This window comes from Tachysurus vachellii, chromosome 9 (assembly GCF_030014155.1).
Source record: "Tachysurus vachellii isolate PV-2020 chromosome 9, HZAU_Pvac_v1, whole genome shotgun sequence".
Classification (NCBI taxonomy): domain Eukaryota; kingdom Metazoa; phylum Chordata; class Actinopteri; order Siluriformes; family Bagridae; genus Tachysurus; species Tachysurus vachellii.
The window spans coordinates 11,700,121-11,708,383 of record NC_083468.1 but is presented as its reverse complement, the minus strand read 5'-3'; positions in this window follow the sequence as shown (position 1 = coordinate 11,708,383).

The following is an 8,263-nucleotide window of genomic DNA, read 5'->3' as shown; positions in this document are numbered from 1 at the left end:
CGCATAATGAGCTGCATAATGAGCCTTTCAGGTAAGTGTGTGACTGAGAGATGAGTTACAAGAAAGAATGTGAAGACAAAATAAATGTGTATATTTTTTGTTTGTAGTTTCTCACTCACTCACTCACTCATTTTCTACCGCTTATCCGAACTGCCTCGGGTCATGGGGAGCCTGTGCCTCTCAGGCATCATTGGGCATCAAGGCAGGATACACCCTGGACGGAGTGCCAACCCATTGCAGGGCACACACACTCTCATTCACTCACACAATCACACACTACGGCCAATTTTCCAGAGAAGCCAATCAACCATGCATGTCTTTGGACCAGGGGAGGAAACCAGAGTACCTGGAGGAAACCCCCGAGGCACGGGGAGAACATGCAAACTCCACACACACGAATCGAACCCTCAGCCCTGGAGGTGTGAGGCAAACATGCTAACCACTAAGCCACCGTGCCCCCCAGTTATAACACTATTAATGTAATTTGACATGAAACACCTGAGATCAGGACAGGTATCTGAAGTTATAACCGTGTTGTAATTTGAAATGAAACACATGAGATCAGGACAGGTATCTTAAGTTATAACACTATTAATGTAATTTGTCATGAAACACTTGAGATCAGGACAGGTATCTGAAGTTATAACTGTGTTAATTTAATTTGACACGAAACAGCTTAGATCAGGACAGGTATTTTATTTTAATTATGAATGTCACGAAACACTCGCGACTGCGGAAATCTTAAGTTGTAACAGTATGAATATGATTTAAAAAAAACACCCACCATCTCGGACAAGTAACGTTATCTGAAGCAATTTATGCAAACGGCTTTCCTCCCAATCTGCGCATGATCGTTGACCTCTGCAGATTATCAAATCGGCCACTCCTCCCCGATGACGCAATATCTGTTACGCTAGCCTGAAATCCCTGGAAATAAGTGCCTGCCCCCTCCCTGCGCGCATGCGCGCTCTTGCTCGCTCGCTCCGTAGATATATACACTAGATGTCGCCTTGTATAGGGCAGTACATTGGAGCGAATGCGTCAACTGAGCCGCCATCTTGGTACGGGGGACCCCCTCCTCTTAATGCATTAGCGTCAATGTAGGCAAAGAAATAAAATAACCATAAATCGTCATGAATGCGATTTCTAGTTTTTTTTGGTTCGTTCCAAAGGTCAGACATGTATTTATCATTAAGTCCAGAGAAAATTTAAGGTTTTGATATGAAGACAATCTACTTTTTCACAATATAATGCATAGTGCTAGTAGGTGTAAGTTTATTACTTACATTCTTCCACTTGAGTAAACTTCAAATGAACAATCACTACTTACCTTATAGCCTACTGCATGTAACACTGCTACAATGGTGTGACTATACATGTTAATTATTTTGGCTTTGTAGAAGCCAACATTCTGTTTTCCCATTTAAGCTTATTATTATTATTATGTTGGCTTTGTAGAAGCCAACATTCTGATTTCCATTATCAGGGTTCAAGCGCGAAGCGCTGGAACACTATTGTATTTGTTCTGATTTTTATTATTATTAGGGTTCAAGCGCGAAGCGCTGGAACACTATTGTATTCATTCTGATTTTTATTAGGGTTCAAGCGCGAAGCGCTGGAAACCTATTGTTTTTGTTAGAATTTATTTTATTATTAGGGTTCAAGTGCGAAGTGCTGGAACACTATTGTATTTGCTCTGATTTTTGTTATTATTATTATTATTATTATTATTATTATTATTATTATTATTATTATTATTGTGTCACATGGAACACATGTGAAAGAGGTCAAACTGAGGTCACAGTTCAAAAACCGCGGCGATTGGCCACTTGGTGGCGCTATAACGGAAAAATCACTAAAAACAGCCCTTTTTAAAAAAAGCCCTCTAGCGCCACCAACAGTCCAAAAACCCAATTTTGTGCTGACTCGTAAGGCAAAGATTCTGATTCTCAGAATCAGAATCTTAAGAATTTGGTCACTTTGTGTATCTGGGTGCTTGTGTTTCTTCGCTTTATGGATATGACTTTGTTTATTTTAGGGAAAACTGGACAGGTGAGTACTTCACATGACATATATTGTGGCACCCTCTGTAGCATGACATATGTAGCATAACATGACATATATTGTGGCACCGTCTGTAACTTGCGGGTCACTTTGTGTATGTGAAAATCCTTAAAGGTACGGGGTTTGCAGTACGAGGTACTGCAAAGCTTGCAGCTTTAATTATTAGGGTTCAAGCGTGAAGTGCTGGAAACCTATTGTTTTTGTTAGGATTATTATTATTAGGGTTCAAGCGCGAAGCGCTGGAAACCTATTGTTTTTGTTAGGATTTTTATTATTATTATTATTATTATTATTATTATTATTATTATTATTATTATTATTATTCCACCCTAGAAACGATCGTGCAGCCCAAACCGTAAGGCCTAGAGAGCTCAAACTTGGTCAGATGGTAGTACTGGTCACAGTTACTCAGGGCCAAAATCTCAGCGGAATCGGACAATTTGTCCGTGTTTGTCCCCATAACCCCTAAACCCCTAAAACCCCTATGTCCAAATCTCAAGTGCTTTATATCATTGGAATCCTTGGCTCATGACTTAAAAAACGTATATCTCCAATTTCATTTCCGCCATTAAATTTTTTCGCTATAGCGCATTTTATCTGAAACCTACTTTTGCTAACTAGTCCTAGGTTTTTCGCTTGATCAAGACCAATCCAGTGCAGTAATATTCTCTGGAGTCTCAATGACAATAATTTTCGAAAAAAAGTCGAAATTTTGATTCAGGGTCCTTAAGGGGCCTCAAAACGTTTGGACTGTGAGGAGCCAGTTTTACTAAAATGTCAATAACTCAAGAACTAAATGAGCTATCAACACCAAACCTGGGACACATGTGAAAGAGGTCAAACTGAGGTCACAGTTCAAAAACCGTGACGATTGTTTGTTCTTGTTATCTCTCTCTCTCTCTTTGCTCCGCTATCTATCTTTTCAGATCCCTACCATTGGACATCTCCTGTCAATCTTCATTATCCTGTGTGACATCACAGTCCGAACACAGTTCTAGAATCAGAGTTTACCATGTTGTCATAGCAACATGGTAAACAACCCCAATGCATTCCATGCATTCAACATCCTAAAATTTTGTGTAAGTGACTTGCGGGTCACTATGTGTATGTGACTTGCGGGTCACTATGTGTATGTGACTTGAGGGTCACTTTGTGTATGTGACTTGCCGGTCACTTTGTGTATGTGACTTGCCGGTCACTTTGTGTATGTGACTTGCGGGTGACTTGGGGGTCACTTTGTGTATGTGACTTGCGGGTCACTCGTTCTGCATCTGGATGCTTGTGTTTCTTCGCTTTATGGATATGACTTTGTTTATTTTAGGGAAAACCGGACAGGTGAGTACTTCACATGAAATATATTGTGCAACACGTTGGTAAGCTTTTCTGTATTAGAGAAACTAGGTTAGGAGCGGGTGCCACCCTCTGTAACTTGCGGGTCACTTTGTGGATGTGAAAATCCTTTAAGGCCTTAAACTCCCTAAAGGCCTTAAACGCTTGAACCCGGGAAATGCTGCTTGCAGCTTTAATTATTATTATTACTATTCCGCCCTAGAAACGATCGTGCAGCCCAAACCGTAAGGCCTAGAGAGCTCAAACTTGGTCAGATGGTAGTACTGGTCACAGTTACTCAGGGCCAAGGTCTCAGCAGAATCGGACAATTTGGGGCGCTTCAGCGCCCCTCAACGCGGTTGTGCCCATAACCCCTAAACCGTATGTCCAAATCTCAAGTGCTTTATATCATTGGAATCCTTGGCTCATGACTTAAAAAACATATATCTCTGATTTCATTTCTGCCATTAACTTTTTTCGCTATAGTGCATTTTGTCCGAAACCTACTTTTGCTAACTAGTCCTAGGTTTTTCGCCTGATCGAGACCAATCCAGTGCAGTAATATTCTCTGGAGTCTCAAAGTCAATAATTTTTGAAAAAACGTCGAAATTTTGATTCAGGGTCCTTAAGGGGCCCCAAAACGTTTGGACTGTGAGGAGCCAGTTTTACTAAAATGTCAATAACTCAAGAACTAAATGAGCTATCAACACCAAACCTGGGACAGATGTGAAAGAGGTCAAACTGAGGTCACAGTTCAAAAACCGCGGCAATTGGCCACTTGGTGGTGCTATAATGGAAAAATCACTAAAAACAGCCGTTTTTAAAAAAAGCCCTCTAGCGCCACCAACAGTCCAAAAACCCAATTTTGTGCAAAGATTCTGATTCTGAGAAAGATTCTGATTCTCGCGGGTATTCTGATGACGTCACGTGTAGCCCCGCCCCCAAAATTAGCGAAATCCAAAAGTTAGCACAACATGGACATATTACATATCAAAACACTCAGCACGATGAGGGGAACTGACGTCACGTGTAGCCCCGCCCCCCAAAATAAGCGAAATCAAAACACTTTCTTTGTGTATGTGAAAATCCTTTAAGGCCTTAAACTCCCTAAAGGCCTTAAACGCTTGAACCCGGGAAATGCTGCTTGCAGCTTTAATTATTATTATTATTTTTCCGCCCTAGAAACGATCGTGCAGTCCAAACCGTAAGGCCTAGAGAGCTCAAACTTGGTCAGATGGTAATACTGGTCACAGTTACTCAGGGCCAAGGTTGTACATACTCAGGACAATTTGTACAGACACTCACAGACACACTCACACACACACTCACACACACACTCACACTCACACAGACACACTCACACACACACAGACACACACAGACACACAGACATGCACACACACACACGCACTCACACACACACTCACGCACACACTTACACACACACACACACACACACACACACACACACACACGGGGTCAAGCCGATCAGATGCGCTCAGAACATGTCGCTGATGAACCATACCAAGTTTCCACACTCGCACACTCACATACTCACTCGCACACTCACATACTCACACACATACTCACATACACACACATTTACACACACACACACACTCTCACACACACACACACAGACACACAGACACACACAGACACACACACATACACACTCACACTCACACAGACACACTCACACACACACTTTATTGCCAAGTATGTTTTCACTTACGAGGAACACACACACACACACACACACACACACACTCTCTCTCTCACACACAGACACACAGACACACACAGACACTCACACACACACACTCACACACACTCACACAGACACACTCACACAGACACACACACACAGACTCACACAGACACACAGACATGCACACACACACACACACGCACTCACACACACACACAGACACTCACACACACTCATACACACACACAGACACTCACACACACACACACACATTTTACGAATGCAATGCCATATCGCTACAAAACTTGGTATGGTTCATCAGCGACATGTTCTGAGCGCATCTGATCGGCTTGACCCCGGTATCGCTGCTTGCAGCTATATTTATTATTATTATTATTATGTTGGCTTTGTAGAAGCCAACATTCTGATTTCCTTTATAAGCTTATTATTATGTTGGCTTTGTAGAAGCCAACATTCTGTTTTCCTTTATAAGCTTATTATTATTATTATTATTATTATTATTATTATTATTATTATTATTATTATTATTATTATTATTATTATTAATGGTGCTTGAAAAGCATCATTATTTTTATTCTGCATACTTATTATTAATGGTGCTTGAAAAGCATCATTATTGTTATTCTGCATACTTATTATTATTATTATTATTATTATTATTATTATTATTATTATTAATGGTGCTTGCAAAGCATCATTATTGTTATTCTGCATACTTATTATTAATGGTGCTTGAAAAGCATCATTATTGTTATTCTGCATACTTATTATTATTATTATTATTCTTCCGGACACTTTTTCGGCGCGTAACTTGTCCCGCAGCTTTTGTCCTAGACCCATGAATGAGGTGTCAAATCGACCGGCTCGTTGAGGACAGGTGTGCTATGACTTTTATAAGCGATCGGAATTCCGGAATTCCCGCTACGGAAGCTCCAAGGGTTTTTTTTCCCATAATCAAAAAGTTAGTACAACATGGACATGTAATATATCAAAACACTCAGCCTGATTAGGGGAACTGCCTCACGCGTGTTTTGGTCACTTCACGTGACGTCACGTGTAGCCCCGCCTCCAAAGTAAGCGAAATCAAAAAGTTAGCACAACATGGACATGTCATATATCAAAACACTCAGCACGATGAGGGGAATTTGCCACGTGCAAGCACCATTCACATTTTCATCAGGAAATGTACATTCTAGTTATTATTATTATTCTTCCGGACACTTTTTCGGTGCGTAACTTGTCCCGCAGCTTTTGTCCTAGACCCATGAATGAGGTGTCAAATCGACCGGCTCGTTGAGGAGAGGTGTGTTATGACTTTTATAAGCGATCGGAATTCCGGAATTCCCGCTACGGAAGCTCAAAGGGGTTTTTTTTTCCCATAGACTTGAATGGGGAATTCTTAAAATTATTTTCTTCTCTCTGTAGATGTAAAGCACACTTTCAATACATGTAACTATCAACTCCACACTATCAATCCAATGTTTCCACAAGTATTGGCCCCCAGTCAATACACTTTTGTCCAAAAGTATTGGCACTCCACCGGGTATTCACGTGTAGCCCCGCCCCCAAAAACTGTTCTATGCAGTATAATAATAAGTAGAATTCCATAATGACTGCAGTTTTTACATGAAATGACAAAACACTTAGTAGTCACTTTTGTCCAAAAGTATTGGCACCCCACCGGGTATTCACGTGACGTCACGTGTAGCCCCGCCCCCAAGATAAGCGAAATCATAAATTTTGCACAACATGGATGTGTCATATATCAAAACACTCAGCCCAATGAGGGGAATTGCCTCACGCGTGTTTTAGTCACGTCACGTGACGTCACGTGTAGCCCCGCCCCCAAAATAAGCGAAATCAAAAAGTTAGTACAACATGGACATGTAATATATCAAAACACTCAGCCCGATGAGGGGAACTGCCTCACGTGTGTTTTGGTCACGTCACGTGACGTCACGTGTAGCCCCGCCTCCAAAGTAAGTGAAATCAAAAAGTTAGCACAACATGGACATGTCATATATCAAACACTCAGCACGATGAGTGGAATTTGCCACGTGCAAGCACCATTCACATTTTCTTCAGGAAATGTACATTCTAGTTATTATTATTGTTCTTCCGGACACTTTTTCGGTGCGTAACTTGTCCCACAGCTTTTGTCCTAGACCCATGAATGAGGTGTCAAATCGACCGGCTCGTTGAGGACAGGTGTGCTATGACTTTTATAAGCGATCGGAATTCCGGAATTCCCGGTACGGAAGCTCAAAGGGTTTTTTTTCCCCATAGACTTGAATGGGGAATTCTTAAAATTCTTTTCTTCTCTTTGTAGATGTAAAGCACACTCTCAATACATGTAACTATCAACTCCACACTATCAATCCAATGTTTCCACAAGTATTGGCCCGCAGTCAATACACTTTTGTCCAAAAGTACTGGCACCCCACCGGGTATTCACATGTAGCCCCGCCCCCAAAATACTGTTCTATGCAGTATAATAATAAGTAGAATTCCATAATGACTGCAGTATTGACATGAAATGTCCAAACCCTCAATAGCCACTTTTCGCCAAAAGTATTGGCACCTCACCGGGTATTCTGGTGACATCACGTGACGTCACGCGTAGCCCCGCCCCTAAAATAAGCGAAATCAAAAATTAGCACAACATGGACATGTCATATATCAAAACACTCAGCCCAATGAGGGGAAGTGCCTCACGTGTGTTTTGGTCACGTCACGTGACGTCACGTGTAGCCCCGCCCCCAAAATTAGTGAAATCATAAATTTTGCAGAACATGGACATGTGACATATCAAAACACTCAGCACAATGAGGGGAACTGCCTCACGTGTATTATGGCCACGTCACGTGACGTCACGTGATGTCACGTGACGTCACGTGAAAATCAAAAATTTGCACAACATGGACATGTGACATATCAAAACACTCAGCACAATGAGGGGAACTGCCTCACGTGTATTCTGGCCACGTCACATGCTCATGTCCGCTCCCCTCCAAAAGTATTGGCACCCTAGCAGTCCAGTAGCTTTCACAAGCTTTCTGTCCACTTGCCTCCAAAAGTAACATTGACCCTTATGTCCACTTGCTTCCAAAAATCACCGGCCTTTGCGAATACTTGCAC